The sequence below is a fragment of the Myodes glareolus genome, chromosome 6, assembly GCF_982192425.1.
Source record: "Myodes glareolus chromosome 6, mMyoGla1.1, whole genome shotgun sequence".
NCBI classification, from domain to species: Eukaryota; Metazoa; Chordata; class Mammalia; order Rodentia; family Cricetidae; genus Myodes; species Myodes glareolus.
The window spans coordinates 29,264,586-29,279,763 of NC_142031.1; the positions used below are offsets into that span (position 1 = coordinate 29,264,586).

The window sequence follows — 15,178 nt, forward strand, 5'->3', positions numbered from 1 at the left end:
TTTAGTTTGGTTATAAAAGTAATACGTGACACTATTAAATAATTAAAATATGTAGAAAGGAATACAATGGGAAGAAAATTTCCTTCTCCTTCGGGTCCTCTCACTTCCCCTTTGCATCATTTCTATGCATCGTGTCTTTTTTATAAAATAGATGAATAAACATTTATTAATCAAAACTGTTTGCTTTTCATTTATTTTTCCAAACTGATTTGGAAACATGCAATAGGATATATTGTTCTTGAACTAAAGGTCACTACTATTGTTTTAGGTCAAAAATCACAGATGAGGGTTGGGAACATAGCTCAGTAGGGCAGCGTTTGCCGACTGTGAGGCCCTAAAGTCAATTCTCACAACTGGAGAGGAAAGAGACCAACGCCACAGAGGAATGCGGGAGGTTTTCCACAGCTTACCCAGACATTCCCATTCCATCTTCTTACCAGCTGCCACTTCTGACAATTCTCTATGGGACCCATAACAGCATCTTTACAGTTTATTCTCCTAAATCTCTCTCCAGCTTTAATTTCTTTTTTTCTTTTTTGTTTTCACAATACATCTCAACCTCAGTTTCCCCCCAATTCACTCCTCCTCCACTTCTTTTCAGAAAAGAGCAGGCCTCCTCGGGATACCAGCTGAACACAGCAGCATAACAAGATTCAATAGGACTAGACACTAGCTCTCACATCAAGGCTGGACAAGGCAACCCAGGAGGAAGGAAAGGGTCCCAAGAGCAGACGAAAGAATCACCCCTCCTACCACTTCTGTTAGGAGTTCCACACACAAGAAGCATGCTAACAACCATAACATATATGTAGAGGACCTAGCACAGACTCATGCAGACTCTGTGGTTGTTGTTTCTGTCTCTGTGAGCCCCAATGAGCCCAGCTTAGTTGATTCTTTGGGTCTTGTTTTTCTGGTGTTGTAAACCACTCTGGCTCCTACAATTCTTCCTCCCTTTGTTTCATAGGGTTTCCCAAGCTCCAAGGGGAGGGACCAATGGAGATCTCCAATTTGGACTCTCTCTCTGTCTAATGCTTGGCTGTGGGTCTCTGCTCTTGCTCATAAACTGCTGGGGTAGGCCTCTCTGATGAGGACTGGGCTAGGCACTGATGTAGCAGAATATCATTAGGAATCATTTTATTGATCTTTTTTTTTTCTATTGATTTATCCTACGTCTCCTGTAGAGAGCTGCGTGGAGCAGCGCCTGAAAGATGGCGCCGGCTTCCGCCTTCCACGATCCCGAAAGCGAGTGCTCTCCGTGGTAAACAATACCTTATTTGGCTAAGGCCAGGATCATGCGATAATCGCGATAATCACGCGGTGATCGCAAGCTGCTTGCGTATAAGGAGGCCTATTGACAGTGCCCACGTGGCAATCCAGGATTGGCGGCCCAGGTCTACTTAAGGGCTGGGAGGGGCTTGCCCGGGAAGAGAAGCGATTGTAACAAGGTCCTGATTAAACTGCTTGCAAGAAGAGCTCCGGTGTTGCGTCTTCCTTGCTGGTCGAAGTGGTCGCGACAGTCTCTGGGCTACCCAGCCTCAGGTTTCTGCTCATCCAGGCAGGCTCCAGCATGGGCTCCCTCCCCTGGTAAGGGCTTCCAATTAGACCAGTCATTGGTTGGCCACTCCCACAAGCTCTGTGTCTCCATTGCCCCACACATCTTGCAGGCTGGATAGATTGTAGGTTGAAGGTTTTGTGGCTGAATTGGTGTCCTAGTCCGACCACTGGAAGCCTGGCCTGGTTATAGAAGATGATCGGTTCAGGCTCTGTATCCTCTATTACTGGGAGTCAATACTAGGTCACCTTGTAGGTTCCTGGGAGTTTCTGCTGCACTGGGTTTCCACATCACCCCTCAAATGCCCTCCAGTTCCAGGTGTGTGTCTCTGTACTCTCTCCCTCCATCCCTGCCCCCTGCAGTGATCCCTCCTGTTCCCATTCCCATCTGTCCCCAGTCCACCTCAAAGTCTCTTCTATTTCAGCTGGGCGGTGGTGGCACACACCTTTAATTCCAGCACTCGGGGGCAGAGGCAGGTGGATCTCTGTGAGTTCGAGGTCAGTCTGGTCTATAAGAGCTAGCTCCAGGACAGGCTCCAAAGCTACAGAGAAACCCTGTCTTGAAATGCCAAAAAAAAAAAAAAAAAAAAAAAAAAAATAGAAAACTTCTAAGGACAAAAAGCTTCTAAGGAGATCCACGCATCTCTCCTGGAGACCTCTTTGTTACTCAGTCTTTCTCAGATTGTGGACTGTAGCATGATTATTGGGAGCCCGTAGAGTCCAGCTCTACTGACTCCCTGTCAAGGTTCAGTTGCCTCAGCATAGCCAAAAAAGTTAGAAAATTTGAGGCAGGTGGATGTCTGTGAGTTTGAAGCCAGCCTGTAGTAAGAATGCTGCTTGTTCATTTCTGGCTGAAATAGCCACACAGAAACTGTATTAATTAAATCACTGCTTGGCCCATTAGCTCTAGCTTCTTATTTGCTAACTCTTACATCTTAATTTAACCCATCTCCATTAATCTGTACATCACCACGAGGCTGTGGCTTACCAGGAAAAGATCCAGGGTCTGTGTTCAGCGGGGGTACATGGCTTCTCTCTGACTGCCTCCTTTCTCCCAGCATTCAGTTTAGTTTTCCTGGCCTAACTCTGTTCCCCTACAGCTCTGCTATAGGCCCAAAGTAGTTCCTTTATTAACCAATGATATTCACAGCATACGGGGAGAATCCCACATCACCAGCCTGGTCTACAGAGTGAGTGCCAGGACAGGCTCCAAAGCTACACAGTGAAACCCTGTCTTGAAAAACAAACAAAAACAAAACAACAACAAGAAAAGAAGTATGGAGTGAGTTCACACAGTGCTGTTTAAATCTTGCTCTTTATTCCCCCGCCACCCCATGCTGCAAGGTTTTCAGTTTATCTATACACCCACAAACGAAGGCAATTCTCTGGTAATCGCAAGTAACAGAGTTGAGTTTCTGAGGGTCAAAAAGCAGATAACAGCTGTCCTGAGTGACACCATCAGCATCTTGATGGCCCTGGGAGGCATGGCTAGAAAGACACCCAGGAGGTACTGAGAGACAAAAAAGCTGATTTAGGAGGCTTTGCTTTCTAAGAAGGGAGAAAGGGAGTTAATGCATGATGCTACTGTTAGTATTCAGGCACACCTGGGAACCTGGCACAGTCACCCCGCAGCATGTGGCAAGCAGTTCCCTGACTGCATGCAGGTGCACAGGTCCCTTTCAGAGACCAGCTCTCCCCACTCCTTCCCTGCTTTTCTTCTGAAGAGGCAGGCAGGTCTCTGCCTCCCTCCCTCCCTCGCCTGTGCTCTCCCCTCATTTGCTCCTTCTCTCCCTCTTTAATAAAACTCCACACTCAGGCTCTCTCTGCATGGCGTATTCCATCACCTGCCACGGTTTGGACCTCACCCACCCAGGTGAGGTCAAGGTCATTCTTGCACCATATCATAACAACTACATTTCTAGGTTAAAATCCTGTGTCAATAAACCCAGGTGAGGGTAGGTGTAGGGAGTTAATAGCTTTTTCAGGGCTAGCGCAGGGGTCAACTGAGGTTAGCATTTTTCCAAATTGGGTGCGGTGAATTTGGTACACCTGGTCTCCTTATCAGGAAGGACTATGAATCAAACAAGCTCGGATGTGCCAGACCCCTATATTTGAAGGTCCTGAACGTGGTCTATTTTGAAAGACTCCTCTCCTGACCAAAATGTCCTGTTAAACAAAAGATAATTGTAGGGAGCTGGCTTCTAAGTTTTTTCTCAGGGAATGGAGAAGAGATTTGACTGTGGGAACCAAGGTTTTTGACAACATGACTAAATTCTCTCACCAGGGGTCTCACAGAGAAAGGGGAAACCTCCCAATAAGCAAAAGAAAGAGGCAAGCTTTTAAGTGTTAGCAGTCTTTGTGGGACAAATAGATCCAGTTATAAAACACGTCCCAGTGTGCATTCTATATATCAAAATTATATACAGTCAAATGAAAAGCCATCTTCCTGATCACCCACAGATGTATGTGCCCGCATCACATGAGATTACAATGCAGGTATTGGGGAGACACCAAGCTGCTTTAGTAAAAGTGAGCAAGTTCCAGGGTCAATGGCCCTGCAGACCTTGTCTGGACAGGACTAACCTCCACCGGGTAATCATTTCTCTGGTGGGTGGTCATCTGAATACGAGTTGTCACCTGCTGTAACTCATGGCCCCTGACCTACGGTTATCATTTGCTCAGTTGGTAATATTCACTTACAAGTGAGTATGTACATGTTTGTCTTTTTGTGTCTGGGCTGCCTCATTCAGGATAATTTTTTTCTAGTTCTATCCATTTGTCCGGGCACTAATTCTAATACCACAATAACCTGAATTACTATATTGATGTGTTTGTCTTCTTATGGTTCTCACATTGGCCATCATTTCCTCTTGATAAAAAGTTTAAACCAGAAAGATCAATAGAATAATTCTAACAAAATTAGCCTGAGAAACCTTTTGAAGACTGATGTAGGTGGGCCTTCTGTTATGTGTTATTTTCATTGGTTAATAAAGAGACTGCCTTGGCCCTCTGATAGGACAGAAAATTACGTAGGCGGAGTAAACAGAACAGAATGCTGGGAAGAGGGCAATGAGGCAGACGCCATGGAGCCAGCCACCAGGTCAGACATGCTGAATCTTTCCCGGTAAGCCACCAACTCGTGGTGCTACACAGATTATTAGAAATGAGTTAATCAAGATGTGAGAGTTAGCCAGTACAGTAACTAACTCTCTAGAGATAATGGGCCAGGCAGTATTTAAATGAATACAATTTGTGTGTTGTTATTTCCGGGGCTAAGCTAGCCCTGTGGGAGCCATGCGGGACAAAAAGCAGGCCTGCCCGCAGTTCCTCACTACAGAAGACTGTCAACAATAGCAGAGAGAAGTGGGGTGGCTACTCAGCATTCAGATTTGAAATAAGAGTAAATCCTGCTGCAAGAAACAGAAGAAAAGCCTTTGATCTACATGACCTCACTTCCCTAACAAAAGCAGGAGAGAAGCACAGCCATCCCTAGTTTCTCCCACCAGGCACTGCTGCCAGTCACCTTGGTTTGCTCAGCACCATTATGCCAAGAATGTCTTATGTTTTTGCTTTTATCTTTTAATCAAAAATAGATTTTTTCCACCCATACAATATGTTCTGATTAGTTTTCCCTCCCCAGCTCTACCCAGTTTCTTCCCTCCCACCGAGATCCACACCGTTTTTGTCTCTCATTAGATAACAAACAGACATCTAAGGAATAATAATAAAATAAAATAAAATAAAACAAGATAAAAAAAGCAAGCAAGTTGGAATAGGACAAAACAGGCAGAAAGAGAGCCAAAGAAAAAGCCCGAGCAACACATAGATGCGGAGACACACAGGTTTGTACACACAGGAATCCCATAAAAACACAACAATATTAAGTCATAACATATACACAAAGGACCTGTTAGATTGAAAAAAAAAAGAATGCTCTAATACAACATTATGCAACAAAGAGACTCCAAAGACGCCATTGAGTTCATTTTGTATTGGCTGTCTACTACTGGGCATGGGGCCTTACACTTGAGATTGTTTTCCCAGTGAGACTCCCTTGGAGAAAAGGAAGTTTTCATTTTCAAATGATTATCAGTTGGAGCTACCTTCTAGACTAGGTGGGGGCTTGTGTCCACTTCTCCTCCGAGCTTTAGGACCCCACCCAGGGCAGATCTGAGCATGCTGCTTCCATCTCTGTGAGTTCATATATATGTCAGTCTTGCTGAGTTTAGCAGGCTTAGTTTTCTTGATCTCCTCCATCCCCTGGGCTCTTAAAATCTTTCTGTCTGTTCTTCTGCAGGCTTCCCTGAGCCCCGAGGGAAGGAGTTAAAGGAGACATCCCAGTCTGGCTGTGGGTCTCTAGATCTCTTCTCATCCACTGCAGGAGGAAGCGTCTGATGATCACTGGTCTGTGAGTATAGCAGAATGTTGTAAGAGTCATTTTATGGCTGCATTCCTCTAGCAGAACAGTAGTGTTTGGTTTCCCTCCAGGTCAGTAGCCTATCTAGTCTCAGGTCAGTGTCAGGTATGGATTCTATCTCATGGAGTGGGCCTTACGCCAAGTCAGATTTTGGTTGGTTACTCCCACTGTGGCATCAGGGTATCGTGCAGGCAAGTCACTCTAGATCTAAAGGTTTGCAGCTGGGTTGATATTTATCTTTCTCCTTAGGTAGCATGTAGAGTATCTTCCAGGACCCTGAACACTAGTTAGTCAGGACTTCATCATATTCAATGAGTTGTGTAGGTGTCTTCAGCAATAGGGCCTTACCCGCAGTTTGTAGAGAGCAACCAATAGCCTTGGTAATAGCCCGAGTTGTTTCGGGGTTTCCATGGGTCCCCTTTTGGCCAACACTTGTTTAGAAATAAACCATTCTCAGTATTGAAAACTTCATTTGGTAATGAGAGATTTCCTGCTGGTGCCCTGTCTTTCCTTTTATTTGTCAATTTCATTTAGATCAACTTCATATATGTCTGTATTTTAGGAAGCTTCTGTTATGTTAGGTTTCCATACAACACTCAAAAGACCCTTAGTTTTAGCTGCTCCTCTTTGTATTCTCTCTCTCTCCTGTCCCCTCTTCCCTCCCCCTCCTCATTTGACCCTTCCTTTACAGTCCCCCCTCCATCTATAACCATCTATTTTATGTTCCCTTCTTAGGGAGATCTATCTCTCATCCCTAGTCCTTTACCTTACTCAGTACCTAAACCTCTGTGGTTATATGAATTATAACTTGTTGATCAATGTCTTAACCGCTAACATCCACAAATAAGTGAATATGTACCATATTTGTCCTTTTGTTTCTGGATTATCTCAGTCAGGATTATTTTTTTTTCTAACTTCATCCAGTTACCTGCAAATATCACTTCTTTAGTGGCTGAGTAATATTCTGTTATGTAAATATACCATTTTCTTTATCCATTCATCCACTTATGAACATCTAGGTTGTCCAGTTTCTGGGTGTTTCCCTGTCAAAAATAGATGGCATGTTCCTGGGAAATGCCTGTGGGAGTTGGCTATGGATTGCTTCCTGTCTGTCTGTCTGTCTATCTATCTATCTATCTATCTATCTATCTATCCATCCATCTATCATCTATCTATTCATCTATCTACCTACCTACCTATTTATCCATCCATCCATCCATCCATCCATCCATCTTCTATTTTTTTTTAAATAGTGTAGCCAGACAGGTCTTGAGCTCACTTTGCAGCTGAGAGTGACACTTGATTTGTGGATCTTCCTGCCCCATCCCTTCTGAGTGCTGGGATTACAGGCACTCACTGCCATGCCTGCTTGATGCTGCCTTAGGGATGGAACTCAGGGATTCCTGCATGCCAGGCAAGCACCCTAACCACTGACCCATACTCCTAGCTCTTCTATGCATTGTTTCTTGTATAATCTGTTCAGAGCATTTGGAGGTTTACACATGGCTATATGCAGATGCGAAGTGATGCAGAAATGGTGTTCCTTCTCTCTTCTGGGTGAGGCCTAAAGGTCTACAGTGCTCCAGTCGCCTTCATGGTCTGTGCTGAGCCCCTGTAAGTGGACTATTGCATGGCCAGCCTTCCCCCTGGCCAATACGAGGAAGGAGTGTAGGGCTCAAGAGTCTTCTCTGGAAAGTGTTGTGGTTCCCTTGGACCAACAAGAGGACTGAGAGGGGGTCTTCCGGGGAGCTGGCCCCTAGCAGTGTCTCCTGGATGATGAAACACTGCTTGGGAGTGAAGAGAGGTGGCTACTTTGGGCCTGAGGGGCGTTTTCAACACTGTTTGCTTTGCAAGGGCTGCAGGTGCACTGACAAACATTTCAGCAGCAAGAGGACCAGACTAAAGCATCCTCACAAGGCTGCTCGAACCACAGTGCAAATACAGTACCTCGCTGGCAGGGTTCAGAAGAAGTTGGGGTCAAGTAAGAGGTTGGGCTGGTAGTTAGTGGTCCAACCTTTAGTACCTGACTCATAGATTGTGAGTGGGTGCGAAGTCCAGCCTGGGAGAGAGAATCTGTTTAAATTTCCCAGAGACCCTTGTGGTGCTCATATGACTTCTGTACCTTTCCCTTTTCTAACCATTCAGTCTTTGCCTCTTGCCCAGAGCTGTCATGTTGGCCAAGCTTTTCATTCTGCTGCTGGCAGTGAGGGGTGTCGCTATGCTCTCTGATACATCAGTCAGAGGGACTTAGGATTCTCTTTCCACCAGAGCAGAGCAACTCATTGAGAACAGGTGGAAAGATAATACAGAATGGAAAATTTGAGCTAGATAGTGGCCATAGGTCCCCTGAGCTATTTCAGGATGCCTCTTTCTCCACCTCTTTCTTCTTCTTCAGCCCTTTGACTGAGCCACCTTTACTCTTTAATTAGTTAGAAATTGTGGTGCAATAAGTAGAATATCAAACCTGAGATTTAAGCATTTTAAACAAATGATATCGTGGTCCTAACTACATTCATAACATTGCACAAACACTCTCATCTCCATTTCCAGAGCTCTTTCATCACAAACAGATTCTGTCGCCATTCAACGGGAACCCTCCCCTCTCCTCTACCCTTGGTCCACGGTAACTAGTTATCCTTCTTCACGATTCAGCTATCTCTCTTTCTGAGGATGAGAGCTCTCCAGGGCTTTTCCTCCCTCTTGGCATTGAGGGAAACTGTCCTTATCATTTCTCCAGTGCTAACAACAACAACAACAACAAAGTCCACCAAGACAGAGTTTGGCGCATAAATACATGTCTGTGGCCTCTACGTGACTATTACAAGTCTGTGACCGTTATGTATTCTTTCCTGGAGGAGGTGTGAACAAACGTTTATTCACATCACATAGGGCACCTACAACAAAACAAAGAAATGGTTCCACTAAGTCTAGCTTAGGGAACTGACGAGTTTATTGGGGTTACTTACAAGAGCATAGGTGACTCACAAAAGCTGAAACCTTGGAACTCTGTGAACAACTTGCAAGTCGCTTGATCTGTGAATGCCCCTTTCCCCAGCCTTTGTTTACTTTTGTTACCTTGGGGAGGGCCCTTGTGACAACTTCCTGAGTTTTCTGAGCCCTGTAAGTTTTATAAACTTCCTGAGCCTTCTATGTTTTGTTAGTTTTCTGAGCCGTATAAGCACCACCATTCCCTCTGTGAGGGAGTGTTTCAATTGCAAGGAGGTGGATGTGCAATGGTGACTTAGGCAGAAGACACTTCAGTTTAATCATTTTGTTCTTTAGTTGTCAGAAGCTTCTGTTATAAAGCAGAGCAGTTGAGCTGGACCAGGCTTTCACTTTTGGGCCACCAACGAACTCCCAAGTTATGACACCAAGACTTATTAGTTTTGAACGCTCAGCCTTAGCTTAACTCTTTTCTTGATAGCTCTTATAAACTTAACCTGTTTCTCTTCTACATTTTGCCTCAGAGCTTGCTTGCTTGCTTGCTTGCTTGCTTGCTTTCTTTCTTTCTTTCTTTCTTTCTTTCTTTCTTTCTCTTTCTTTCTTTCTTTCTTTCTTTCTTTCTTTCTTTCTTTCTTTCTTTCTTTCTTTTCTCTCTTCCCTTCCTCCTTCCTTCCTTCCTTTCTTTTTTCTTCCTTTCTTTATTTTCCCTCCTTCCTTTTTTCTTTTTTCTTTCTTCCTTTTCCCTTCTTCCCTTTCTCCTTTCTCTCTCTTTCTTTCTCTCTTTCTCTCTTTCTTTCTTCCTTTCTTTCCTTCATTCCTGCCTCCCTCTTTCTCTCCCTCCCTCCATTCCTCTCTTTCTTCCCGTATATCTTACATTCACTGCTTCTTGTGTCTAGCTGCCTGGCTGGTGACTGCCTGGCTTCTGGCTCTGGGCATGTCCCTCTCTTTCTCTCTCATTCTCTCCTCCTTCTTGTGCCTAGATTTCTTCTCCTATTTATTCTCTCTGCCTGCCAGCCACCTGTCCCTTTTCTGCCTAACTATTGGCCATTCAGCTTTTTATTAGACCAATCAAGTGCCCTAGGCAGGCGAGGTGAAACAGTAACACATCTTTTCATAATTAAACAAATGCAGCAGAAACAAATGTAGCACAGCTTTATATAGTTAAATATTTCACAACATTAAGCACTACATCAAATAGCCTTCAACTATTCCTCAAGTCATCATATATTTGCTTTTTTTGGACTTAATATATCTTCTATTTTGTTTCTTATTTGCTTTGAACTGGTAAACTGAGTGGTTCATCTTGTTCTTAGGCATATAAAATAAAAACAGTGAATACTGGACTCAGGGTGTGTGTGTGTGATTCAGTTGGTGTCTCAATTACTTTTTGATTGCTGAGACCAAAGATCATGGCCAATCAAACAACTTATAGAAGAAAGCATTTAATTGGAGTTCCTTGTTCTAGAGGGTTAGAGTTCATGACCTCTGTGGCATGCAGCATAGTAGCGTGATGCTCTAGGTATGGTGCTAGGGAAGTAGCTGAGGGCTTATATCAGTTTCCATCAGCATGAGGCAGAAAGAGACAGAGAGCTATTTAGGAGTTATATGGTCTTTTGAAACCTCAAAGCCTGTCCCCAGTGACACACCTTCTCTAGGAAGGCCACACTTCTTAATCCTTGCCAGACAGTTCCACCAACTGAAGTTCAAAGATATTCAAATAAATGAGCCTATGGGGGCCATTTATTCAGATCACCACAGCTGGTAAAGCACTTGTCCCATAAGTGTGAGAACCTGAATTTGACCGCACAGCACACGTGAATATTCTGGGTACGGTGGCCAGTGCTGGGCCAACCTTTGTCTTCTTACGGTAATCCTGTAAGCAGGTCTGTTAGCTCCACCAGGTGAGAATTTGTGTCAGGGTTACTTAATTGTCTTGCCAGGTGACAAGAGACCCCTGTTTTCTTCTACTGTTAGCTGCTTCCAGATTTAGTTGCAAGCTGAGTTGTCCAGTAGAACTTTCTACAAGGATGAAAAGCTTTGTCTGTCACCAAGAATTTTTCTAATCGCTAACCCGGGTTGTGGGCCATGGGCTATTACTCTGTGTACCCTCGTTCTTATCAGCCCTCACTTTCCCCAGAATCTCATCTTCCCAGCTAACTCTGGAGCTAGTGGGCGGATCTGACTCTGTGTGACAACATCCAGTACATCCCTGATACCTGTGTTTGCAGCCCACATCCTCTATCATTTTGACCCCACTTCTTACCCAGTTCCTGATCTTCCCCAAATCCTTACTAAGGTCTTTAAGCTCACCGAGAAGGACCTTGGCAAGTACTGCTTCGTAACTTGTATGAACATTTTGATATGGCTTTCCCACCAAAGGTTCATATATTGGGCTCTTGGCCTTCAGTGTGGCAGTGTTGAGTGATGATGGGAGCTGTAGGAGATGAAGCCTGTGAGGGGTGACCAAAAGTGTTACCCTCAGAAGGGCGTGCGGAGCTCTCTTGGGACCTCAGTCAGTTCTCATGAGAGCGAGTTGCTGTAAAACCAAAAGCCAAGACTGGTCCTTCCTCTTTGTTTGGTGTCCTGCCGCGCCACGCTGTTTCTTCCTCTTGTGTGTTCTTCACTACTGTGTAGCATTTATCAGATCTCTGGAGTGTAACAGATGGCGTCCATGCCTGATTCTCCAGAATATGTCAAAAAGACCTCTTTCCTTACACATTGCCAAGACTCAGGGATTTTATCACTGGACTAATTAGAAGCACCAAACACTGAGTCTATGAAGACACTAGATGACTAGTGACACTAGATGAGTCTATGGGACACTAGATGACTGTCCTGGCTAGTTTTTATGTCAACTTGACAGAAGCTATCTTGTTCCAAGAGGAGAAAGCCTTCACTGAGAAAACATCTCCGTAACTCCGTAAGATTGATCTGTGGGCAAGTCTGTAGGGATTGGATGAGTTCACCCCAGGGCTGTAGATAGTAGTTCTTTAAGACAGTAGACTGAGCAAGCCAGGGGAAGCAAATAGTAAGCAGCACCCTTCCATGGTCTCCGTAGCACCTGCCTGGTTCCTGCCCTGCTTGAGTTTCTGCCTTGGCATTTTCACTACGTCTGTACTGACTGGACCACAGTCTGGGATTCACTCCAGTAGGTAGTATATACTATATATACTATTCCAACTAGAGGAACAGCATGGATAGGACACACACACACACACACACACACACACACACACACACCACACACACACCCTATCAGTTCTGTTCCTCCAGAGAATCAGGACTAATACAGATTGTGGTATCGGGAGTGGGATCTTGTCCTGAGGGCGTCACTCCTTTTATCCCATTTTGCATCAGGCTTTTCTTTAAACATTTTATCTCCTTGAACACGGGACTTGTCTCCAATATTACATTTCTCCGTGGTCCCTTTCTCCCTAAACTGTACATTTTATATTTCTCTTTGCCCAGCTTGCTCCTTTTTATTACTGATATGCATGAGAGTAATCACTAACAATCACATGATACAGTCAATACTAGGCTGTCTTGAAATCTCTGCCAATGCCATTAATCTAAAACTCTTCAATTTAGACTCCAGCAAATTTTTTGGACATGGGTGAAAGCAGCTGCCTTCTTCTTCTTCTTCTTCTTCTTCTTCTTCTTCTTCTTCTTCTTCTTCTTCTTCTTCTTCTTCTTCTTCTTCTTCCTCTTCCTCTTCCTCTTCCTCTTCCTCTTCCTCTTCCTCTTCCTTTTCTTCTCCTCCTCCTCCTCCTCCTCTTCCTCCACTCCTCTTCGTTCTCCTTCTTTTTGGATTTTAGACAGGGTTTCTCTGTGTAGCTTTGGAGCCTGTCCTGGCACTAGCCATGTAGACCAGGCTGGCCTTGAACTCACAGAGATTCGCCTGCCTCTGCCTCCTGAGTGCTGGGATTAAAGGTGAGTGCCACCACCACCCAGCCAAGTTCCTGTTTTTTTTTAAGATTAAGCATATTTTAAAAAAATTATGTATATTTGTGTGACTCTTTTTTTTTTGGGTTTTTGTGGGTTTGTGGTTGTGAGTGCAGTGCCCCTGGGGCCCAGAAGAGGGTTTTAGATCCTGTGGGGCTGGAGTTCTAGGAGGTTGCGAGCTGCCCAGTGTAGGTGCTGGGAGCCACACTCAGGTCCTCTGTAAGAGCAGCAAGTGCTCTCAACAACCACTGAGCCATCTCTTCAGCTCCTGCCAGGCATTACTTTTAATGGGCTAACCACAGATGTGCTTCAGAAGTGTACTAGCTAATAGTCGGGGACAGTTAGTGGTTCAGGAGGCAGGGACCCTGGCATCAACATCACCTGAAAATTCATTAGAAATGCCTAGATCCCATGTCAGACCCGTATCCAGAGTCATGGATGCTGGGAGAGGAGGTCATAGGAATGCATTCTGTTGCAGGCTTAAGTATAACCACCCCGGTACAAATAATCTGAATGACAGACTTTATTAAAAGAAAATCTTTGAAAATCTCATGCATGTGTGCAATAAATCTTGATCATATTCAGCTCGCCCAGGACTTCTATCTCATTTCTGTCCTCTTTTCATCATAATACATGTGTGTGTGCCCCCCCCCACATGTGTGTACACATGACTGCAGGTGCTCATGGAGTTCAGAAGAGACTATCAGATTCCCTGGAGCTGCAGTTGTAAGTATCTGTGAGCTGTCTAACATGCCTACTGGGAACCAAACTGTGGTCCTCCAGAAGAATAGGAAACACTTCTATCCACCGGCACCTCTCAAATCAATCTATCTATCTATCTATCTATCTATCTATCTATCTATCTATCTATCTATCTATCTTATTTGTTTGTTTTAAACCACTGAGTCCAGTTAGTGTTGCTCGTATGGGCCCAGGCATGTGGTCAATCCTTGAGGCATGGGAAACACACCAGTGTCTACACTCGTAGAGAAAACTGACCCTCCTCCTCCAGTAGCCATCAACTACTGCTAGCTCCTTAGGATGAGGCCTCAGGACAGCTTCCCTTCACCCCCACGGTGGCATTTTTGGCCGGATTGATCTTGTACAGGTCTCACACAGGTAATCACAGCTGTGAGATCATGTGTACAACAACCCAACCAGGCCCAGAGGCTAGCTTTTCACAGCAACCCTCCCCATTCTGCGGTTCTTACTCTCTCCCTGCCCACCTTCTTCTGTGATGGTCCCTGAGTCTTGGTGGGGGTGGGGTTGATGTAGATGCTAAATAACAAAACTTTGAAGATTTTTTTTTTAAAACTAAAAGAGAATTGACTCTGTTTCTCCTGCCCTTTTCCTTATAGTATCTGCCTGTGTGGTAATTTTTTCTTTCTTATTTTCACTTATAAAATTTTGACTGTGTTTATTTAGTCACAGCATCTGACTGGGCCAAAGAGACTCAATACCAAGAATCCCTTTCACCTCTGATTCATAATTAGTGCTTTGGTTCTCTTTGAGGGCTTTTGTTTGGTATGAAAACTGTGGTCCTTCTTTCTCTTTAAGAAAGCACAGACCCTTCTAAGGCACAATGAATGGGGAACCCAGTGTGCTCAAGTCAACTTCTCGTGCATTGCTTCAGCACAGGGAAGATAGATTGCTGCCAAGGGTTACCCACAAAAGGGTGCTCAACTTCGGGAACCTTCAGCCTGCTCCTCAGAACGTGCAGCTTCCAAAGCAATTCAAGTGAAAAATGGGAGAGGGCCTAGTGGCGTGGCGCTTCATTCTTCTGAATAGTTTGTAAGGATGAGAGTATTCTGTTACCATGGCAACTTGGAGAGGCCTGCGCTGCCTGAAGAGATGGGGGACTGCTAAAGCTTGGTCTTGATTCTCCATGAGAAAAACAGGGCTGCCGTGGGTTGGGTGTTGGGTGGTAAATATTCTTTTATTCGCTTACAGTTCTGCCGCACTGCCTGACTATAAAAATAATGGATTCAATGAAATGCATGCACAGTGACTATGACGGATGAGCGTCTGTCTCTTCACGCACATCCCCACCTGGAAGGCACTCCGCTTTGCCACCATGCTATTCATCGTTTGAAGATCCAGACCTGCATCCTGAGGGAGAGACTGACTGGCCTCCAGCCAACCACAGACTTTAGACGCCACATTGTGCTTTCTGTTCCACCCTCCCACCTTCTTCCTCACATAAACTACGCCCTCGGAGTAGGCTCACTCTCCTGATGCAAAGCTGCTCTCAACCTCCTTCCACTCCTTCCTTCTCCCGTGCTCACCGGGTCAGTGGGTAAAGACTAGCAACAGCAGCAGGGATGA

At 44.8% G+C, this 15,178-nt stretch overlaps 1 long non-coding RNA gene across 1 annotated transcript in view; it reads left to right on the forward strand.

The window, feature by feature from the left end:
- Nucleotides 1-1,160: 1,160 nt before the first annotated feature.
- The window catches only part of LOC146894176 (uncharacterized), a 14,208-nt gene continuing 190 nt past the window's right edge, over nt 1,161-15,178 (forward strand). The window contains exons 1-3 of the long non-coding RNA XR_015002006.2: nt 1,161-1,584; nt 5,849-5,959; nt 14,804-15,178. The exon at nt 14,804-15,178 is cut by the window's right edge and continues 190 nt beyond it. This is a non-coding gene — a long non-coding RNA (uncharacterized LOC146894176). The remainder of the gene's footprint in view (nt 1,585-5,848; nt 5,960-14,803) is intronic.